The sequence below is a fragment of the Mustela lutreola genome, chromosome 3, assembly GCF_030435805.1.
Source record: "Mustela lutreola isolate mMusLut2 chromosome 3, mMusLut2.pri, whole genome shotgun sequence".
Lineage (NCBI taxonomy): Eukaryota > Metazoa > Chordata > Mammalia > Carnivora > Mustelidae > Mustela > Mustela lutreola.
The window spans coordinates 93894156-93918691 of NC_081292.1; the positions used below are offsets into that span (position 1 = coordinate 93894156).

The 24536-nt window shown below is 44.6% G+C and overlaps 1 pseudogene; it reads left to right on the forward strand.

Annotated features, from left to right (window-relative positions):
• The first annotated feature begins 10181 nt into the window (after positions 1–10181).
• LOC131827891 (rRNA-processing protein FCF1 homolog) lies at positions 10182–16302 on the forward strand (annotated as a pseudogene).
• The last annotated feature ends 8234 nt before the right edge of the window (positions 16303–24536 follow it).

Consider the following 24536-nt stretch of genomic DNA (forward strand, 5'->3'; position numbering starts at 1 on the left):
TGTACATCCCAGACTATCACAAAAGTATCACAGGACTAATTAAGGATATGAATGCCCAGATTAAGGCTCTACAAGGTCCCTCTCTCTCTTTTAGTGATTGGTTAAGTTCCTGGCTTGGAGGAGGGCTATGGCCAAATCTCCTTTTCGGGCTTCTTATTCTTATCGCCTTATTAACCTTAATATGTTGCTTTGTTCCATCTTTCTCTACTTGGTGCCGAGACTCCATTGCTGCAATGACTACACCACGACAGACGATCCTTATTGCACGCGAGGACGCCTCTTCACTGTCAGCGCTGGATTCAGCTGCCTCCACCTTTCGTAACTCCCTTATACATTCCTACCCTGATCAATATTGACCCCAGTAGGTAGGGACAGCTCTACGCCCCCATTCAGCACGAAGAAGTTACAGAAGATGAGACCTTCCACCTTCAACCCCCTTAAAGATTTAAGGGTCAAAATTGTTCAGGGGGGAATGAAGGAGCAGGAGGCTGGCTGAGGACAAAGCAAAAGCTGGCGCCTTGCACCCCCCCTTCACCCGCTCCCCTCCATATGTGTAGCATTCCTCAGGCACCCCTGACTGCCATAAAATGATAAATAGTTAACTTGCAGAAATCACAGTCCTGCAGGGTAGGAGTCTCCCTAGGTTTGCAAATGTCCTTGAAATTTACAACAAAGAAGTTACCTTACCTTTGATAGCCGGAATGTAACATTTCACCAGGAGACTCCCAATTGTCTTTATGTTAGTGCCTCATTAGAGAGAAAGTGGCCTTGGCTTGATAGTAACCAGGCCTTCAATATCCTGATAGTGCTTTTTTTTCCGCATGCGTGGGCTAACCGGCCGGTTCTGCTTCTGTAAGATTGCTTTGTCTGCTTTCGCGTGCGGGTCCCCTGACCCAATCCACTGACGCCAAGTATGCCTGTTCAAACTATCAATCAATCAGCTCAGCCCCACCCGAAACTTGTTTGTATCTGTCTATAAAAATTCTGCACCGACCCAGCTCCGGACCTCTCGGCGTTATTGGCAACGAGCAGCGCAGAGGTCAGGTTCGAACCTGCAATAAACGACACTTGTTGCTTGGCTTTGACTCACGTCTCTGGTGGTCTTTTAAATGGGGGTAATATTCAGTTGGCATTACACCCCCTCTCAAACATTGTTTATTTCTGTGAATGCTTTTCCTAGTTGGTTTCAGGGCAAGAGCACTCTTCATGGGGAAGGGGGGAAGGGCAGGACCCGAAGAGAGACCTAGTGGACTCTGACCTGAACCGAGAGCTAGCCTCAGGGCTCAATCTCAAGAGCCTGAGATCAACCCCTGAGCCAGAACCCAGAGTTGGGCACTTCACTGAAGGTGCCGCCCAGGTGCTCCTCAGCTCTTGTTGACCCATTTCTGGAGACGGGCGCCTGCGTGGCTCGGTTAGTTCATCGACTGCCTTGGGATCAGGTCATGACCCCGGGCAGGCAGGATCTCCTACCACCTCCCGCTCCCAGATCCTTGGGGAGTCGGCTTCTCCCACTGACCATCTCCTCTCTCATGCTCTCTCTCACTCATTCTCTCTCCATGAAAGAAAGACAAGCTTTCCAAAGTGTCTGGAGCCTTGTTGGATGGGCTTGAATGTGGTGGATCTCAGGGAGTTTTCTCATCGCATGCAGACACCTTGAGGATAGCCATGTCTTTCTAAAAGGATCCCTTGTTGTTCTGCAATGGTTTCTTTCTCTGTTCACGGATCGGGTGTCTTTCCATTGTCTCTTCTCAAGACCTCGGAAAAGCAGCCTTTGAGGATTCCTTTGGGTACATACGGACTAGCCCTTTTCATCCTTTCTCTTTCCACAAAATCTATACTAGCCTCTGCATCCCCCTATGTAGAGTTTATTTTTCACTGACCTATCCAGGTCTTTTCTTTCAATAGAATTTCAGTCGTTCATTCTGAAGGTCATTGTTGAAAAGTTAAAGATGAAGTCTACTAACTCGCTAGGCGTATTTTCTTTTTCCCATCTATTCCTTCCTCCCTTTCTATCTATACACATAGATATATATAGGAATACATATACACACACACGTGTGTGTGTGTGTGTGTGTGTGTGTGTGTGTGTGTATGTGTTTATGCATATGAAGTATCCCAGTCCTAAACCCCAGCACCTGGGAGCATGACCTTATTTGGAAATAGGGTCCCTGGAGATGTCACTAGCTAGGATGTGGTCATATTTTTGTAGACTGGGCCTCCAATTCGGGAGGACTTGTGCACTTCTAAGAAGGGAGAGTGCGGATACACAGATATGCACTGAGGGAGAAGGCCCGGTGAAGAAGTCCAAAGCCAGAGCAACGCTTCAAGCTGGAAAAGGGGCCTGGAGTAGATCCATCCACAATACCTACAAAAGGAGCATGTTCTACCAACACTGTAGCCTCTAGAAATGTGACACTGTCCACTTCTGTGGTTTCAGCCTCCAGGCTTCTGGTATCTTGAAATAGCAACCCTAGAAAACTTATATATATATGTATATATATACATATATATATACATTTATTTATTCATTCTTTTACCTAATAAAATATTTTTTCAGAATCTCAGTCTTCCTTCCTTTCAATAGAATGTTATTCACATTCTTTTGGTGCCTCCTGAACAATTCGACCACGTCTACCTCTTCAATTTGCATGAAAGTTATTCATACCTAACGTCGTGTGCCATTTCTTTAAAAACAGTTGGCATCTTTTTGCAGTTTCCAGTGTTTTTGGTTTGAGTATCTGTTTATAGGCTGATAAAGGTAACTTTCATCCTACTCTTTCCTTCTGTGTTTATTTCTTTCTAGGAAAGTATATTTACTACTCTTTAAAAAGAAGGACCTAGAAAAGCAAAATGGTTCTTCTTTGTATGTCTACATTCCCTTTCCCCATTTTTTGTTACCTCTCTTTAATGTCTCCCCCTGCTCTGAGGCACTGCATGTTCTAAGCAGCCTCAGACTGACGCTGAGTACACATACGGAATAAGGCATATTTTGAGTCTTTGTATAGAATCGTTCCTCTATTGCTTTGCAATGAATTACCCCCAAACTTAGCAGCCCAACCTATATATTTAAGTACTTATGATCTCACACCGTTTATGAAGGTCAGGCACCTGGAAGCTGTCGAGCTGTGTGTTTCTGCCTTGAGGTATCTCATGAGATTGCCATCAAATAGCCGGCTGCAGCTGTTTGAAGGACATGTGATGATAGACAGACCTCAAATCTGTGCAGGTGGCAGGTGTGGAGGGCTTCAGTTCCTTGCCACCCGGGTATCTACAGGGATACCTGCATTTCCACAAGAGCTAATGATAAATGAGAAAGAGAGAGAAAGGGAGGGAGTGAGAGGGAAGGAAAGGGGGAATAGAAGAAGAAAGGAGAGAGAGAGAGAGAGAAAAGAAAGAGAGGAAAAGAGAGAGAGAACAAAACAGAAGCCTCAGTGTCTTTCATAACCTAATTCTGTAACTGATTTACCCCCAATTCTGCTATATCCTGTTAGTCACACCAGATGTGGGAGGGTACAACACACATGCAGATACTGGGATGTGGAAATCTTCGTGGTCCTCCCCGAGGCTGGCTAGCACACTGACTTGTGCTTTTCCCCCCACACAATCTAACATCTTTGAAATTGGGATACATCTTACAATCAAAGGTATAGCATGGTTTGAAAGGCAAAATTCCCATTTAACAGCATTTAAATCGTCGTAAGCCTTATCATCATGATTTGAGAATATGCTATCCTGGGATATTCGGGCTTTCAGGAGGCTTCCTGGCTCCTGGCAGCTTGCCTTGACCCCAGTCTCTCACGGCCCCACCGTGACAGTCCACTTGCCACCTGCCAGATGTGCTCGGCTCCTGTCCTGTGCCCTTGCTCACCACACCACCCCTTCTGATGTGCCCTTTTCACGACTAAATGATCACACCAGGTACTGAAGCCTCCAGAAGATTTCCTGGACCATCCGGAAGCATCACAGTCTTCTCTTGCTATAGGATTGTCTATAGTCCTAGCTACTGCTTCCATCCATTCATCAGTACTTATGCTTCTGGTCTTGTAGACTTGCTGCACTTTCTGTGTAATAAATGTGGCTGTATGCATTTAGCCTTAAAAGCAGAATTTCTGGACTCTTCATAAAACATAAAGTCTTCCTTCCTCAGGTGAAACTGTAAAACTAATCCGGCACACATCAGTAATGGACAGCTATCCAAGAATGCACAAGCTCACTGTTATAAACCGAAGCTGCAAAGACCACTGTTTCCAACGTTCATCAAATTGATGAACATTCTGTTCCCTACAACTTCAACATTCTAAGATTTGCTTAGACAAGGCTTTGAAGTGCACCATCGCATAGGATGGGGAAGGGGTGCCTGCTCTTTTTTACTCGCAAAAATAGGGGTTCTGTCCAGTCACTGTGTTAAGAATAAAAGGTCAGTACTTCGTGACACTCTTGTAAGTGGCTTAATTTGTTGCCCCCTTTTTTTTTTTTCAGGTTTAATTCCAACAGGTGAATTGATGTTCTCTATAGAAAGCAGGTTGAAAAGGGGGAGTGGATAAAATGCATGAACTTCCATTGAAACCCAGTAGACAAGATTGTTAAATTTGAGGATTTTCTTTCAGTTATTTGACTGCTCTGAAGGAAAGCTGTGCTGGACCATTGCCAGGAAACAGTAGGAAAGACCCAGGCCCATTCTTTTTGGCGGCAGGCTGGAAAGCATTTCTATCATTGCATGTATGTATGGGAAAACAAATCATCACTCTTGCCTCACATTATATCCAAAAATTAACTGGAAATAGATTGTAGACTTAAATGTAAAGGCTAAAACCATAAAACTTTCAAAAGAAAATGCAGGCGGAAATCTTCATATTCTTGGGGTAAGCATGGCTGGATCGGGCCAGGTACACTATTCCCTGAGCACCATTTTTCAATTCAGGGCACAGGAAGATTCAAGACTCTTTTGGTCTTGAATCTAAGCCATGCTGACTCATCTAGCCCTCAATACCTATCACATTTGATTGAACTCGGTTCTTATCTGTTGTCAGTCTAGGTTAGAACCCAGAAGGATGATTCATTGACACCTTCCCTGATCTCTAAGAGCACAGAGTCTAATATTCTTCAGTTTTCCCAGACTTGGGAATAAGTGCCTTGCGGGGACATTGCAAAAAGGTGGATGAGAGGTTGTCTACAAAACACCCAGGTCTCTAGGAGGAAGACACCTCAGATTCACAAGGGTCCACTAGCATACCTCTTTTTCCCAAGAATATGTTCTGACCTGTTGCCAAGAACCTGTCTTTGATCTGTCTCAGGATGTCTGTGTTTAAACGCCCAGAGTTAATGATTGGGTTGGTGGTTGACATGAGGGGATGGTCACTGAACAAAGGCACCCCACCTATCTTCTGCTCTCTGACTTCCTCCCTCTTCTCCAGGTCCCCTATAGCATGTGACAAGCAGAATTAGCTCACATAAAGCTATCAAAGAACTCTCTCATTAACTTAGCCCCCAGGTGTCAAAAGAAACAGCTTAAGTCCCTGAAACATGAAATGAAGATGTGTCCCCACCTTAACGATGTAACACCCCTTCCCTCACATGATGCACACCGTGGGAAGCTCTAATCACATCCATTAGGGACCAAGTTGCTGAGCATATATCAAAGGAATAGGACAGAAGTGAGGAAAGATAATTATGTTTAACAAATGAATTAAAACAATTATACAACCACCCACTGAGTACAGAGCTTTTTGAGCTCTGCTTCAAGTAGGATATGAAAAGAATCAGCTGAGAAATCGTATTGCAATCAAAACTGGTCAGCACTTTCAGAGAACTTTTTTCTGCAGGATCAGAATGCAGATATTATTGGTTAGAGAAATCTAAAAGGTGCTCTCTTATCAGATATCTTGTGAACCTACAGTAAATGATTCCCAGTAACATTAAAACCCAATAATAACTGTTTCAAGACATTAAAACCCCACTTCTGATGGTCAGTGGTATCGTTTGTCCTGTTTGTTGTAATTTGAAACAGCCAGCATCCTTTGGACACTCTTCCTACCTCTGAGGAATTTTCCCATGTTGACTTTCTACCCCAAGAGAAGCCAGAAATTACTTTGCAAATGATACAAGGTCTGCCCATCAGATGCACCCACATGAGGCTCTGATGGGAGAAGAAGAAGCAAGCACCAAGTAGGTAGGATCTGTTTCTAAGGATGGATGCAAAAGACTGGAGTTCTCTGAGCAGCCATGCCCACGGTTCCATCCAGGGTCAACTGTTGGGGTATCACTGCACTATCTCCCCTGGGCAGTCCTGTGGTGGTACAGCCCCAGAACCTGGCATTGGCCCTCCGGGCATTCTTCAAGGCCCTTGATAATGTTCAATAAAGTTCTTTTCTGTTCAAACTAATTACATCATTGGCTGATACACATTTTGCTTTTCAGAAGTAAAGAATAGGGGAAGAACTCATAAGTGCTTTGAAAACTGTAAAAGACTGTACCGATCTACGGGAGCAACTACAGTGCTTGGCTTTTAAAGGCAAGAAGCAGCAACCTAAGCTTGCAAATAAATAGACCACTCACAAGCTTGTTGAATGTTTTGAATTCTACAAAGTAAAACATGGGTCATGGGATTAATGTTGTAGATGTCCCTTGATAGCCAGATGGATGATGAGTTGGGTTTTCAGAAGTTTCCAAAGCTACTCTTCGTGTAGGAACTAACTGAGGCTATTTCTGTCCCCATGCTCTGACACTGGACATTGTCCTTTGGGGGGCAGATAGCAGGAAACCCCAAGTTGGTGGGACGATGCAGGTTTTCAGTCCGGGCCTGGCTTAGGTCCCAGCCAAGAGCCAGCATGGCCCACCAGGGACATCACCCACACTCCTTCCTTTGTTAAGCTGAATAATCTTCCATTGTAATTTATTTATTTATTGCATTGCAATTTTATTTATTTATTTATTGCATTTCATTTATTGATATAATAATATAGCATTATAATAATATTTCATATATTATATGTAATATATCATATCATTGGCTCTCTCCCGTCTCTTCTCATAAGGGCACTAATCCCATTGTTAGGGCCCCACCACCATGACCTAATAATCTCTTAAAGGCTTTATCTGTAAATGTCATTACACTTGGCACTTGGATTAGGGTTCCAACATATGACTTTTTTTTTTTTAAGATTTTATTTATTTATTTGACAGATAGAGATCACAAGTAGGGAGAGAGGCAGGCAGAGAGAGGGAGGGAAGCGGGCTCCCTGCTGAGCAAAAAGCTCGATGCAGGGCTCGATCCCAGGACCCTGGGATCATGACCTGAGCCAAAGGCAGAGGCTTAGCCCGAGCCACCCAGTCGTCCCTCCAATATATGACTTTTGAGAGGGGACACAAACATTCGGACTACAGAAGAGCTATATTTTTTTAAATTATTATTATTATTTTTTTAATTTTTTATTTTTTATAAACATATATTTTTATCCCCAGGGGTACAGGTCTGTGAATCACCAGGTTTACACACTTCACAGCACTCACCAAATCACATACCCTCCCCAATGTCCATAATCCCACCCCCTTCTCCCAAACCCCCTCCCCCCGGCAACCCTCAGTTTGTTTTGTGAGATTAAGAGTCACTTATGGTTTGTCTCCCTCCCAATCCCATCTTGTTTCATTTTTAAATTATTTTTTAAGAAACAGGAATAATTAACCAAAAACCATTAATGTAAAAAAAAATGATAAAAGTACATTGTATTACTGTAGACTTATTTTGTAACTGCTAATATTCACTTAATATAATCAATCACCTGGGATGATTAAAAAATGTGGACTCAACAGCCCTGGCTGACAATTTGAGTCGGCATCTAAACTGTATCTGTGTTTTATTTTGTGTGTACGTGTATTTTGTGTCTTGAGAAAAATCTGATTACAGAGATAAGTAACTGTAGATAAAGGCTGACTCGTGACAATTTGCCTTAAAATCTCAGAGCACCCCTTAATTTAACCCAAAGTCTTGAAGAAAAGATATCTTCTCTTTGTACTCAGGGGTATTTCCTATCTGAACCCAGTTCAAGTACAAATCCCCCAAAAGGCCAGAAGTTGGGAGATCACAAGAGATGTTGGAACACAGGAAAATAAATGAGCTAACCAGACAAGCTGCAGGTAATTAAGAACCATTAACCATGAGAGAAGCAGTGACATCACTCAAAATTAAAACCAAGTAGAGTTTAAAAGTTTAGCTACTTTACTAACTAGCTGCAATCAGGGATGGCAAACAAAGACTAATTCAAAGTAACCTGGGAATTAATCATTTAAAACTTACCAATAATCTGAAATTAGTAGCTTTAATGCTATGAAAATTACATGGAATTTGGAAAGATTGAAGTTCTCTAAGCTGCCAAGAAGTAAAACACTCCTTCCCAGATACATGGACTTATAAAATCACTATATACTATCTCCACGAGAAGCAGAATCCCCCAGAACCATCACTCTGTAATGATGAGAAGTACTAAGAGGGCATATGAAATTTATGAGCTCTGCCCTGAAACATGTCCCATTTCATCGAGACAAAAAACCAAAATAGTTAAGCACTAATCTGCACACTACATAGGGGTTGAAAGACATAGAAAGTTTGTGCGAGCTCACGTATGTGTGTGTTTCCAACCATTCTTGAAAAACAATGGACAACAGAGATGAATAAATGTCCCTGTATATCCCATAAATATTCCTCAAATATTTATCATGCAACTCCAGCTCTGCTCTAAGACCTGGGGACACAGTCATGAAAAGAAAAGACAAGGTCTCTGCTTTTAAGGAGCAGATATTCTAATGCAGAAATGAGAAAATAAATATGTAAACAAACATTACATTAATGAACAGTGATCAAATAGTGATTAATGAATAGTGATCACAGCTAAAAAGAAAACAGGACATAGTAAAGGTCTGAGTGACAAATGGGATGTATTTTAACTTGGATGAACCAGGAAATATAGAACAATGAGTTGAATCCAAATGACACAAAGGAGCTAGCCACAGGAAGTGTGGGAAGAGTGTTCCCGCCCAAGGTATCAGCATGTATACAAAAATGTCCTTGGAGCTCATCCTTCCAGCCCCTGCTCTCAAATCTCTGACCCAGCTAGGTGGGGATATAATCTAGGACTTGTGTCTTCCAAAACTCATTCTAAATCTTTGTTCGGTGACTAAATTATTCAAGCTTGAGAAATTAAAAACATATGCTAACAAGATCTTCCCACCATCTACAGAGAGATCATCTTAAAAGCATCATGAAATAGTAACACTGAAATTCTAAAAAACTTCTGTTCTAACATTTTAATCAATTTTATATCAAACTCCTTTGTTGAATTTATATACCCATTTGACATATTTATGAAGAGACAAAAAAAAACCCTACATTCCGTAAATGTATTTATCCATCTAACAAATATTTGAGTACCTAATTACACTCTGTTCCAGCTGATGTCTTCTCTTTATCTCTTTTTTCCCCTCAATTTAACACCAATCATAATCTATGTAGGCTTTTAGTTCGCTTTTCAAAATTAATTTCTTGAGCTATTTAAAGGAATTATCCAGTGCTAGAGTTCTCGACACTGGTCACACATTAGAATCACTTAAGGAACTTTTTTTTTAAAGATATTATTTATTTATATGACACACAGAGAGATCACAAGTAGGCAGAGAGGGAGGGAATCATGCTCCATGCTGAGCAGAGTGTCCCATGCAGGGCTCGATCCCAGGACCCTGAGACCATGACCTGAGCTGAAGACAGAAGCTTAACCCTCTGAGCCACTAAGGCAGCCCCTCACCTGAGGAACTTAAAAACAAAAAGCCCAAAGGGCACCTGGCTCATTCAGTCACTGGAGCGTGCAGGTCTTGATCTCAGGGTTGTGAGTTCAAGTCCCATGTTGGGTATAGAGATTACTTAAAAAAAAAAGAAAGAAAGAGCGAGCCCAAGCCCCAGTTTGTGATTAATTTGTTTAAATGTTTCAAGAAATTTGATGCTAAATGTTGTAAGACTAGTTAAATAACAAAAAGATATATTTACATAATACTTCTTGCTCTCAAATTTTGAACAAAGAACTTACTAATAATCAATAACTTAGTAGGCCAACATTTTATTTAAATAAGTTTTATGGTACTACAAAGAGTGAATTAGAAAATCAAAAGCAAGGAGAAATGGGCATGGTGTGAACATGGGGAAGCAAGAGAAAGCAAGAAAGTATGTGACCGGGAAGCGAATGCTTAGCTCTGAGATCCTTCTCTGAGAGAAGGACAGATTAAAACCTAAAAAGAAAGAAAAGAAGGATCCCATGCACTCAAGGAAAGAGAAGTCCCCCAACATCCCTCCTGCTTTTTCCAATATAAACACACAGCTGGGCCGACTTACCACATCCTGGTTGGTACCGACTTTATCAACTTTTCTATTTAAGCCAAACTTGACCGGTCAATGATGGACGGGCTGTGTGCCAAGTGTACCAGTTGTACAACTGACTGTGTAATGGCTGAAACTGAGAAACCGGGGTGAAAGTATCAAGAGGCTCTAAGGATTGAGAAAGAGCCAATATTCAAATGATTACCACGTACACACAAGACAAACTATGCAGATGTCTGCTCAGTATGGAAGAAATTCAGAGTGTTACACTGTGGCATCAGCTGACCCAGACCCAGAAGATTGCTGGAGTTCCCATCATGGACATCTCTAACCATATAGACGACACTGAGCAAATGCCAGATGAGGATGGAGCCCCTCACTCCTATATCTTAATAGAGTTCCTCAGCTCTCCGTTACCAACTTTTCCTGTTGCCAGTTCATACAAGCAATTCTCCTTACCCAGTTCCTCTGTTCTGAGCTATGGCTAAAGACACTCATTTTTTTATGTTTTGAAACTGATTATCTTGTACCATTTTACTTTTTGTTGCATCTTTTTATAAATCAGATGACCGCTCACAAAACAAAAAAAAAAAAAAAAAGGAATGGAAAGGAAAGATCAAACGGGAGGACAACAACAACAAAAAAACAGTTCTTTTTTGCCGGGAACCCTTCTTACAAGTGCCAATCAGATAAACTATATCTGATGTTACATCGTCACAACCCCTCTATCATCAGGGAAAGTAGTTCACATAAGAAAATTTCTCTATAAAATGAGTTCCACACTTACATTCCATATTTGGCTAATTAGAATTTCATTACGATGTCTGTCTCAAACTGATGCAGAAGAGAATGGAATCTTGTCATCAAGACGTGACATCAAACTAAGAACCCACAAGGTAAGCACTCAGCTCCTGTGATACGAAGACAGCTCCTGGGGATGGGCGGCCCTGGGCAACAGTAGCTGACATGCGGGCCTGCGGCTATCTGCTGTCTGTTACTCTTCCCTCTTCCTCCTCTGTCAGCTGCTAGTCAGCTGCTCTCTCCAGCCGCCGTCAACAAAGTCCACCTCAAACAGCCATCACTTCCCTCTGGTCCCATTTACCGTAGCTAAGCTCCAGGCCAGGCATCCAGATCACCAGCCCTGTGGGAACTTCTTCTAAGGTAAGAGGTGGCCCTATTGGTGAAATGCAGGTGCCAAGGCATGCGGACATTGTGCCATCTTCTGCGCTATTCTTAATGTTTTGATTGTCCCACTTCCCTCAGTTCCCACCTGTGGCCTCTGGATAGGAACATATTACAGTAGGATTTCCAAGGACTGATGCGTGGGGGGTCAGGAGATCTGGCCTGTGATTGGCCCCAACTAGCTGTGTGGCTTTAAAGGAAGTCATCACACCTCAGGCCTCAGTTTCCTTATCTGCAAGCCAGGATGGACTGGAGTCTTTTCAGAGGAGCCGGCAAAGATCACATAGATAAGCACCACCTCATTATACTAACAAGCAAACAGAAGGCCGGAGGCGAGTGATTTGCCCCAAGTCAGACATAAGCAGGCAGAGAGCAGAGCCGAGGATGGGACCCACATCTGCAGGTCACAGCTAATCAGCCAGCACAGTACAAACAGATCTGAGCAGCTGCTCATTCTTCCCCTTTTCCGTTTTGTCCATCAGAATGCATGCTCCCTGCAAACAAGGACACACAGGACCTGCTGCCTGTCTCAAAATTCCCAGTTCACCCAGTTAGAACACAGAGGAGCCTCAAGGACTTACCCCCCAACCCCCACACACGGTTCTTTTACCTATGGAACATGAGGGTACATACATTCACCGTCCAGAGGGCTCCTGCCTTCACTTCTCATGGAAAAGGTCTTCATGTGCCTACCCGGGGTGCCAACGAAGCCACAGGTTCCAGAGAGGAACTGACACAGAGAAGTTCGAAGGAGGCAGACTGGCTCAGCACAGAAACAAACTGTCTACCAAGGAAAACTACCCCATGGGGGACTGATTCTCTTTGAAATACGTTCGAGTGCGTGGGAAAATGGTTTTTCAAGAGCTGGTGGACTGACCAGTCACCTGGTACATACAAGATCACATCCGCATTCTGACAAGAGTGGCTTGCCTGCAGTGTAGACCAGGGGCCAGGAAGACAAGGAAGGCGCATGGAGACTGGGTGAGAAGCTTCTACGGTGTGATGGCAAGGGCGCACTGCAAAGGTACAAGAAGAGATGGAAAGAAGTATATGGACTCAAGAGGTTTAGGAAGCGAAATCCACAGGACTTGGTGTGACAGACTAGATTTTGGAAAGGTGACAGAGTAGGAGTTGACTTCTGGTTTCCCGACTCCAGGCTAAACGGATGAAGTGTTTACTGAGAGAGGCAATAGAATAAGAAAGGTGGTTTTCAGTGGAGGAGGTGCTCATGAATTCCTTCTTGAACCTGATGAGTCTGAGGGGCCACAGACACATCCGAGAAGAAAGGTCAGCAAGTCCGATACACAGAACTGGTGCTCAGGAGGCGTGTGGGCCAGAGACAGGAATCTGCCTTACCTGCTGATAGGTGGTCATGAAGCTGCACAAAAGGTCATCTAGGGAAAGAAAGGAACACGGGGCTGAGCCCATAATTAGCATTCAGTGGCTACCAGGAGCATGACTTTGCACAGGAGACACATCAGACAGGTAGAAGAAAGACAGGAAGCAATGCAGAGCATTTGGTCTACTGCGATGTCGAGTAAGGAGACAGAGAAAGGTCGGGTGTGCTGACTTAGAAACAGTTTTGGTAAGAACTCTTTAGTGGAATGACAGGGCCTGAATGGTGGAAGGTGGGAAAGTCAAGTCAACCCCTGAGCACTGGCTGTGATGCACAACAGTGACAGGGCAATACCTAGAGGTGGGGCAGTCAAGTGGGAGAGAATCAAACAGGAGCGCATGATGGGAAGGAGTGCAGGGGAGAGGATCCTCGCAGGCTCCTGGAAGGGCGGGAGGGCATGGACTCCGTGCCAGAGTGGAGACTGAACCCGAGGAGGAAGGAGAGCCCCTCCCCGTACCAGGCGAGGAGGAGAAGGGGACAAATACAAGAATGGGCTCATGATCAGCAGGATGGAGGAGGTCCCGTGGGATGGCTGCTAATTTTTCTGTACGACTGGAGATGAAGTCATATGTTGAGATGGAAGAGGAAGGCTACATGTGATGTCAATAGCACACCCATGTAAATGGTCTAATTTATCTGTTATGCCACTTTCTCCCCCTACTACCAATACCTTATGTCCTGCTCATCTATTATTTGGCTGTCAACCCAAAGGATTTTCGTATTTCTAAGCCGACAAAGTATGATGTTGCCAGTGCCTCTGACCCAGGTGACCCTTCCCCATCTGCCATTCCTGCACTTTGATCACCTACCTCTTTTGCATACCTTTCCCCTTCTATTTCTCATTAGATCTCATAAACATGACTTTTTAAGTAGTCTCTTGCCACCAGTCAGCTCGAACTCAACAGATATGACCATGCAACTTCCTGCTGTAAACCTGACTGCAGCTCTACCATGAAGACTGCATCAACGTGGACCCCTCAATGTATGCAGTGTCCAAGGTGCAACCCGCAGCCCCACCTCATCTCCCTTTCTACCATCCCAGTCTCATTCCAAAATGTGCCAAACAAGACACCTATGTAGAAATACAACCCCGACAGCAAGCTCTCCACTCATTTCTGCCTCGGAACTGTAGCTTAACATCTCTCTGACGGAAACACAAATTGCATATAACTTTTATCTCCAGCTCCCACATAGAAGATCAATACCACTTTACACAGAACAGCTGTTCCATGTATTTTCCTTCTATGTATGAAGGGGTCACGTTCATTAACACTACAAATTATACATTATATTCAGAAATGTCAGAGCCTTGAAAAAATATGGAATTGCTGGCATTCTAGCCACTTTCCCAGTTTGCTCTCTTCCTACCTCTAAGTCCTACTTTAGAACTGCTATTTTGAGATTTCTATTTTCAAAGCTGCTTTGACCAAAGGCATTCTGTCAGCTCAGAGTGAGAAAGATGGCGGGGCAAGGAAGTGCGAGAAAATGCTAGTGTTAGGCCCAAAGAAAGCCTGACGAAGTCCAAAGACAGACAAGCTAAAGAGACTTCCGTGCTTTGACATTCTTTAAGTCTGTGTGTGTGCCTTTTCTTCTTCCAATGACCTCTCTCCTCATCACGTGTCCTTCATTAACAAGAGGTTTCTGGATCAGAGAATTCACTCTGTGCTCTCCTTCAGACACTCCATTCAATTTACACCTTTTATTACAGTGGCTTAACATCACCATACAAGAACAAGAGTACAATATACCTTCGTCTAGACATCCCTACATATTAAAAATGATATGGCCACACCGCAGAGGATCCAGACATAAGCACTTTTAAAGCCAGAGTTTGGGAGATGTGATCTGAATGCAAGTATCAAAAAGGAACTAGCTGGTTAACCCAAAAAAGAAAAAAACATATTGTGACTTGAAGCCATAAAAAAGTAAGAAATTCAAACTCTTTTCATAATTTTAGGTACCTACAGAGCCAAAACTTTTTAACACTGAAACCAGCTACTAAATCCCAATCCTTAGAAATTAAACATATACGTTTTGATAGTTTAAGTACAGACCCAGAGGGATACAGAAAACAGATAAAGCTCCTCCTGGCTCTAATTCAAACCTTGGGACATTTTCAAGGCTATGTCTGATGAACCTTTCCTGTCAGTAAAGTCTTTTCAGTTTAAATTTCTATTCTGTAAGTTTATGTCCTACAGTTATCTGCTGCCAACTTCAGGCTGACCTCACCAAGAGAAGTAGGGCAACTTTAGAAAAGGAGCTTGGTATGCTTTGTAGTACTGGACCAGAACCAGTAAGGACAGTACAGTCTTTCAGATTTCTCATTCCGGGAGCTTAAGACGAAAGTCAGGCATAAACGTTAGGTTAAGTGCCTTTTTGACCCAATTCCTGGTAAGTACGTGTGTTCAGAGATGCGTTTTGCCCTGAACTTTCAGGCCTTTTCATTCAATGTGCACGATTTCACAGGAGTGCTTTCTCCAGGCTGCACCTAGCCCACCCGAGGCCAAGAGACTCACTGCGAAGTGCAGTGAGGTCCCCGCCGAGGACCCGTCCGGGGCGGGGACAGCCCAGGAAGCCCGCAGGAGAAGCCCGAGGAGAGGACCGGGAGGGCCAAGGAGGGCAGGCCACCCACGGCCCGGCTCCGGGGAGCAGAGCCCAGGCGTGCACCTTCATGAACTCGTCCTTGTCGAAGCAGAGCGTGTCCGGCCCCTTGGGCAGGTTCATCTTACTTCTCTCCATCCCGCCGGCCGCCGCCTCTCAGCACCAACACTCGAGCTAGGAGGAAAGGTAGGAGGCTGCGCTCCCGGACGGTACCGGTGAAGCCATGGCGTTTCCACCGCACAGAAGGCACCGCTTGCTCCAACATGGCAGCGCCCCCGCCGGGCCAATGAAAGAGGACGCCGCAGGCTCGCCTCCGCCTGCCTCCGCCAAGAGAGGCGCGCGGGCCGCTGCGGTCGAGCCAGCAGGTGGTCCTGCCCCCGAGCGGCGGAGGGCGACACTACAACCTCGCCTACGTTTCTGCAGGGCAGCCCCGCCGCTGTTGATGCCGGGTGAGCGGGAGAAGGGAGGGCGGGGAGGGTCAGGGGCGCTCCCTCCCCACCTCGCCCTTTCCCTCGGAAAATCGGCCTGCGAACCTCTTCCAGGACCTTCTCCCGAGATTGTCCCGCGGGAAGCATAGCCGTGGCGGGATGCTGGCCTTTTACTTTTGCGGCCGGTTGTCCAGAGAGGGGGGCGCGTCCGGGTGTCAGGCCTATGGTCCCGGGCGCCGCCGCTGCAGCCACCTGGGCGCGGAGTCCTCTGTGGGAACACGGCTTCCGCCCTTAGCCCCGGGACCCACCCGCGAGTGTGGCTTCTCCCCCGCTGAGTTTGGCTCCAGCGATCTCTAGGGAGGAAGGTGGTCAGCTGGCAGCCTCGGGTCGTCTGGGCAGCTCCCAGCTCCACTTCAGCTCAGCTGCGGGGCGGCCACAAGTTTGGGTTCTCAGAGCTCTTAAAGAATCACTTCGCTACCGGGCCGGCCGACAAAACGCAGCCGACAAGTAGATGTGCGAGCATGTTTATGTCCAGTCCACTCTAGACTAATGGGCGGAATCCTGTGTTTGTGGCTAGCGTTGGTTCGATCGCCACACCGCCCCCAATTCCCGAGACCCTCTCCTCCTCCTGCCATCCACCCCACTTTTATTTTGAGATTTTTCTTTCCTCTTCCCTTGCTCTTTCTCCCACAGTCCTCCTTTTTAGTGGGAATGTCATGGTCAAATGATGATTAATTTCTCTTTTTTTTTCTCCGTGAGACTCGGACAGCTCAAACCACAGATCTCACCCGTGCCCTTCAGGCTGCAGCTTTGCTGTAATGGCCCAGGACTGGGCTGCCCCTCCCAATGCTGTGATCTCCCAGAGATAGCAGGAGCAGTCCTTAGAAAGGGATGGGACACAGCAAGACAATGGCTTACTGTGAGTCCTGCATTCGAGTCACTCCAAACGGGAAACTGGTCACTTTTTTTTTTTTAAACGTGAGTACAGGGACGCCTGGGTGGCTCACTTGGTTAAGCAGCTGCCTTCGGCTCAGGTCATGATAACAGGGTCCTCAGATCAAGTCCCACATCAGGCTCCTTGCTCAGCAGGGAGCCTGTTTCTCCCTCTGCCTTTGCCTGCCATTCTGTCTGCCTGTGCTCGCTCTCTCCCCCCTCTCTCTCTGATAAATAAATAAATAAAAATCTTTAAAACCTGAGTACAGAATCTGAAACAATACATTCCCTAGCAGTGGGCCTGGCAAGGCCTTGTTGAGGAAAACGTCAATATCCAGAGACTATGACAGGTAGGATGAAAGCTGGAATCTTATTTGGAGAATCAGAAAAAATTGCCAGGGGAGCAACTATGAAAGTGCATTCTATGCCCTGTTGTGGTCATTTGGATGTAGAGAATGAAAGCCTCATTATTTGGTCTTTGTTTGTTTACTCTTATTATGAAAATTCTCAAGCATACACCAAAGTGTGTAGAGCAGAAGGATCCCAGCCCTTCCGCGTACTTATCACTCTGCTTCCCCAACTGTTTCATAGGCCCTCCTCCTTCTACTGCCCCCAAAGTGCCTGTATTTTTGTTTTTGGGGGAGAGGGGAGGTCTGGAATATATTTTAAAGTAAATCCCAAACATCACATCATTCCCTGCTCCCCAAATACCTTGGTTTACACATCAAAGAAGAAGGAGGAAGAGGTGGAGGAGGGGAAGACTGAGAAGGAGGAGGGATGAAGAAGAGAGATTTCCACACAGGCCCACTCTGCCAGAATCAATAGGTCTAATAAGCTATTCCGATTGGCTCTGAGAGGCATGACTTTTAGCCTCTCAGACTTTTAGGGACACCGTGCTAATAAGCGACAAGGGCAAATTCAGGCAGCACAAACAGCAAGGTCCACACTCATCACCAAGGCACCGAGAGGGGGGGCAAGGGTGCCAGACCGACGGAACAAAGTTGTCTGGGAACCCCACCTGCTCTAGAAGTCCAGATGAGCGAGTAGTTGAACTGTTTTTTACCTTCATTGTCATTCCTTTCTGAAATTATTGCTGGCCTTTGGTAAAGACATGAACCTGAGCTTGTGCAGCCTGGGGTACTGATCTTGGGGTTGCTGAAGAGAGTAGATGCCAACAAAGAATGAAAACCCCTGCTGCCTGTTCTCCTTCCGAGAGTCAGGAGGGAACAGTCAAGAGCCCATACAGTGCACTGCCCCTTGGAGCCCTGGCTGTGGCAGTGGCGTGGCCCACAAAAGCCAGGAGCAACAGGCAAGACCCCAGACCCCAAATGCTAATGGAACACCCTGGGGAGGATGAAGGAAAGGCAGAGAGTCAGCGGAAACCTTCCCAAAGGACATTTCTCTCAGTTTCATCTGGGAGCTGACATTCAGCTGGTACACACCCCTTCAGCCACACAAAGTTTGGTGACTAGCCTCTGGCCAGAACCTGCTGTGTGTCTCCCTACCCTGGACCCTACCATGGCCTCGCGATCCAGGCACTGGGCATGTAACACTTGACTCTGCAGGGGTCCCCGGGCCAGCTTTTGGTTAGTTAGTTGTCCGCGCTGTTAAAGATTTGACTACTGTTACATGTTTGACTCTCGTCTTTGGTGATGGTACCTATTTCATAGGAAATAGAAGCTGGAATCCAGGAAACAGGCTGGAAGATGAAATTAAAAAGTGGATACAAAGCTTCTAATCAGAGCCAGACACAATCGGCGATCAACTATATCCCAGTCTCTCCCCTCTTCTCTGATCTGTACTTTCCTTAATGAGGAATGAGACTTTAAGTTGACTTTTTTTTATCTTGAAGTCTCTCTCTCTCTCTCGATTCCCTAACTTGCCTCTCTTGCCTTCATTTCATCCTAGAGCTTGTGCCCACGACTTCTTTTCTAAATAAATATTAACCCCCTTTGACTCTGAATCTCTGGAAAATTCTCAGTTCCCTATTTTTGCTGGCACTGTGACAGGTCCTCATTTCTTCTTCCCACTCCTCTCTATTTATAGTTTTCACATTTTTTTTTTTTGGCAGGTTGGCTACAGAACACTCAAAAATTGCAAAGAGAAATATTGTGTTCTGGAAATTCTTCTGAGCATTTTTTTCCAATATCGTCCTTATGCTCTTCTGATCCTCTCTTGAACTGTTGGACTAAAGCAGCTGACGCTTCCACCAGCAACCAGAGTCATCCTGTCCACTACTGTGGGAACAGAGGGTTTACATTTGGAACTGAAGACCGAGCCTAAAGTCTGGTGGTCCTTTGGTGCCAGGATAGCAGGTATGGGATGGGTGGGACATGGAGGACAAGCATCATGGTAGAGGTCTCCATTTGACCAGGAAAGCTCACAATGAGCCAACAGGTCCATTTCAACATATTCTGTATTTTCCTTATAACCTGTTTCATTCCAGAGTGGATTTGAGATCATTTAGTTTGATTCTTAAATGTTTCCCATTCCAACCAGAAACAGACTCATTCTAGGGGCTCCCAAATTCTGCCTCATCTTCCTAATCAGTTAGTACCCCAAATTGGGTATGATAGTGCCAGAACATTCTTCCATGTGTATTTTATAACAGACTAGTATTTTATTAGTTTTTTTTCAAACTAATAAGAATGATAAGGGTAACTTTTTTTTCTTTTAAAGCAGAGGCAAAATCACGAAAGACATTGAAATGAACCTAAAAGATTATAGTGTCTTCCAAGTGAAAACAGGTGTTGTCTCATGTACCCTTCTGGGCTGACCAATTCTATGGGATATTCTGTGCCTTTCTTGTCTTTGAGCTATTTCGCAACTCTATAGATTGTACATAATTGATGTGGATGCAGATGATCTTGTCTAGCTATATGTAAATGAATTTTGTCCACTGGAAGTACAGTTGACCCCCTTTCCTTTGGTAGAAGGCAGTTTTGCATCCATTTGCATTCTATTTGCATATCTATTTGCATCTATCAAAGCAAATTCGTTTAAGTATTACTGATTGTATATGTGTCTGCCTTGAGATTCTTGCTTGAAGTGGTGGTAACATCTTAGTGGTTCCCGAGCTAATGAATGAATTAAACAAAATCCCTTCAGGCATTCATCTCATATTTGTAAAATGGTCCTTATTTAATCTTTTCGAGAAAATGATACACTAGCAAACCATGACAAGATTCTGGTAAATGAAAAGTGCAATGAAATCAAATCGGAATGAATTTTAGAATTACCTTCAATGTGGCCCACGCTATGCCAGAGGCAGAGAATGAATGAATCTCAAAGACATGGCTTCTGGCCCCCAGGAGTTACAGTAATCTGTGTCAACATTGGCATGCCTGAGAAATGCATGTGACATTCCCATCAGGGTTTCCCCGGGGGTTCAGTTAACCTTTCTCTTCCAAGCTACCCTCTCTTGTAGTGATATCAACTGTGCCCTTGGTTTCAGCTCCCATTACCTAGCCAACATCTCTCCCACTGATATATGACCATCTGTTTCTTTCCTACCCACCAGACCCGTGTAACTGACTACCTACTCATGCCATTTCACTGATGTCCCACCTGTGCCTCAAAGCCCAGCATGTTCAAAACTTGATTCATCATAGTTTGTGAAAGAAAGGCTTATCCTCTTTTGCTTTGTTTCTTTAGAAATGATTCTACCAATGCCAGCGGCATGCACCAGAAACCAGGAAGGAATCATACAGCTGAGCCAAACTGCTGTACTTTAAAACACTTGACTACAATTCTCCAGTGGATACTCAACCCTGGCTTCAAATTCCCTTGTCTCTCTGGTGAGTTTGCTTTCCCTCTAATGGATGACCGTTTCACACCTTCAAGACTTGCCTCAACAATTCCTACCCCCACCTCTTCTGAACTATGTCACCTCACTCCCAGCTCCTGTCCTAGGGATGAGGGAGCAGAAGGCAAGCTTAGGACAAAGCAGAAACTGGCACCCTACACCCTATCCCCATGCCATATGTGTAACATTCCTCATGCACTCCTGGCTGCCCTAAAGGAAAAACAATGCTTAACTGATAGAGATCCAAGTCCTGCAGGACAGGAGTCTCCCTCCATCTACGAATGTCCTAGCGACTTACAAGGAAGGAAGAAGCTTTCTCATCAATAGCCTGACTTCCAGACACCCATACCTCAGTTTCCGGAAGCCCTAACATCACCATCACCCTCCCCTCCATAAAATTCTGGGAGGCTAAGGGGGAGGGAAGTGTAATAAAACTGAATTTCTTCTAAGCCCAAAGCCCACTGACAAGGATGTGTGATAGGAGGAATGGAACATATCTCCAGGAAACTCCCGACTGTCTTCATGCTTTCCCTCATTAGAGGCAAAAACAGCCTTGACATTACAATAACCAGGTCTCCCTTATCCTGAAATTCTTCTTTAGCATATGACAGTCCTTCTGGACACCCCCTCTGTCCTCACCTTCCTCAGCTCCCAGTCAACCATGCCTCTGTCTGAGCAGCTCTTTCTGCCCTTGGGTCCTATCCCTGTGTTTTAATAAAACCACCATTTGCACCTAAGACGTCTCAAGAATCCTTTCTTGGTCATCGGCTCTGGACCTCACCCCACCAAACCTCACCTGTGTTCCAAAACTTCATGACTAGTGTCACACTTCAAGAAAATAAAAGCCCTTTGTGTAGGAATTCCCTTATCTTACCACCACCCAATCAAATCTATACCTACATTTGTATCCATTTTTAATTTGTTTTTAGACATTTACTCAACAAATATTTAGTCAGTGCTACACACTGCCCTGAGTGTTTGTAAATCTGTGGCGAACGACACAGAAAAGTCCCTGGCATCATGGAATTTACATGGTAATTGGAGAAATGTACAAGAAACACAGAAAGAGTTGAAGACAGAGCAGGTTTATTGAGAAGAGCAGACATCCCCAGATTGGGTTTGTTCTTCCTTGTGTCTGGGATTTGTTCCCTCCAGCCCTCTCCAGGACTCCACTCCCAGGGTCAATATCAAGTTCTCGTTCCAATGGATCCTTCCAGTCAGAAGACAAATGACCTTTTTCTTAAAAACAAAAGGAAAAAACCCAAAACAAAAACTTCCTTTAACCTTCTATCTTCCTATAACAACCTCCATATTTCTCTCCCCACCTCATTCCCAGCATAGCTTGTAAAATATTTGTCTACACCTGTGGGTGTAGGGTACCATGTCCCCAAGGGTAGTTGAAAAATCTCTATAAAGAATCCTTATGTGCAGATCATTTTAAGGGAGTCCATTTCCAGATCCAAACTCCATGTGTGCTCTGTAGGATCGATGATATGCCCATTCTTGGGTCTGATATCAGGATACTCCTCTCCTTCCTGGAAGATCAAGACACTCCTCTCAGATCTTATTAGAGTGTAGGACTTGGGCTGATACCAAAGTTGAAATACCAGTTTTGTTTCAAATAATGCCCTTCTGTGGGCAGTCCTGGGGCTCTGCTTTTAGGGCTTCCTCTCCTTATTAGGGTAAAGGTTAACATCAGAAAGGGGATTTGGGCAGATGTTGGAAGTGCTCTGACATCAGAATAACAATCAGTTTTGGTTAGTGACACTCATTCCTTCATATTTAAATTAAACTACATATTTTTAGGGACATAATAGGGAAAGGCACAAGTAAGGATTTTAATGGTTTCATTCCATTCCAGTGTCTTTTGGGAAATAAAATAACAAAAAATGAGACTGTTCTGCTTAAAAAAAATCAACTTGTAGCAAGCAAATGTTATTCCAATGAAGTCGATCCTTTCCTATCTCATTTTCTTTTTAAAGATTTATTTATTTATTTGGTAGAGAGAGAGAGACACACACACACAAACACACACACACACACACACACACACACACACACACACACACCACAAGTAGGGAGAGCCAGGGAGGGAGAAGCAGGCTTCCTGCTGATCAGGAATGTGGGCCTTCATCTCAGGCCCCTGGGATCATGACCTGAGCCAAAGGCTGCTGCTTAGTGACTGAGCCACCCAGGTGCCCTCTATCTCATTTTTTAAATGTTTAATATTTTCAACACCTAGTTAATAAAATATACATATATTGTGATGAAAAGTTTATGATTAAAAAGTTTCAGATGCCCACTTAAAAATGTGCAAGGTGTATGAATTTTCATAGGCGGTCCATGCACCATACACGCCTATCACTAGCAAACGTGGATGTACTCGGTGTCTCTAGGTTCCCGCTTCCTTAGTGCCCTCTTAATCACTTGGTTTCTCTTCCTACCATCCTGGACCTGTATTCTCAATTTGCTTCTCTATTTCATCTCCGCCCCTTTGAAGAGCTTGATTCTGGGTCTTCTGTAGCTATGCTTTCGCTCTCTCTCTCTCTCTCTCCCTCGATCAGGCTTTCGCAACCTAGCACTATTGATACCTGGTGGGTGATTCTCTGCTGTGGGGCTGTCCTGTGCCCTGCAGGACAGTTAGCAGCATCTCTGGTCTCTAGCCACTAGATGCCAGCAGCACCCCCCAAGTGGTGACCACCAAAAATGTTGCCAGATATTGTTCAGTCGGCCCTGGGAGCAAAACTCCTTGCCTCCCAGCCCCAGTTTAAAAACCACTGCTTTAACCGATTCCATTCAGCATCATTGATTTAAGTTCTTTGTAGAAGCTGAAGGCTCTGAAGTGAACGTCTTTAATCCTAACCCGCCCTTGGAGCTGAGATTCACATGGCCAGCTGCCTGCAGCATATTTCTCAATGAATATGTAACAGGAGTCTTATTTTCACCATGATTTCTATCCTGCTCCCTCCTCAACCTTCTCCTGTCCCAGTCTCCCCATCTTAGTAAACAGCATCCCCACCTCCTACTGGCTAAAGCCTCAGCCCCTGGGATAAATTCCCCCTTTCCCTTTTCTCGTATCTAATCCATCAGCAAAACCAACTGATTTGATCTCCAAAACAGAAGTCAGACTTGCTCACTGCTCTTTATATCCACTGCTCCCATTTGAATCCAAACCCTGAAATTTTTTTTTGCACTTCAGACACTGTTAACAGTCATTGGTCCCATGACTACACCTACCCAGATATTTTCCATGATCGCTAATCACCACCAAGTTGCCAAATCCAATGATTAACCCTCAGATCCAAATAACTCAAACTGTCAGTCCTATAGACATAGAAGTCCCTCCACTTCTCTGGAAATATTCTATCTTTTTCATCGTGATGTTGGCTCTCCCTTCCTCTTCCACACTGGTCAGTGATGATGGCTCCTTTCCTGCCTGGGTTTTCTTGAGCTTCCTGACCTTTAGACATCAGTCCTGTGCTCTGGGACTCAGAACTTCTGCTTGAGTTTTCTGTTGTGTTAAAATAAAAAATTCAGCTGAGTACATTTTAAAGAACCTATTGGCTTTATTCAATGATTCACGAAATGGGCAGCATCCTGCTTGCAGAGTGAAAGGAACTCGGAGGAGCAGTACAAAATGAAAGACTTTTATAGGCAGGAGAGAGGAGGAGCAAGGAAGTCACGTCAGGCAAACAAAGCAGGTTGTTTATGGCCAGGTGACTTGGCTTCTGAGGATGGCAGGGGTCCGAGGGAGTGGGGATCAGGTGGTGTCTGCTTGCCTGGGCTCAGATTCCATTTCTGGGACAGCTGAAATCATAATTAAGTCTGATT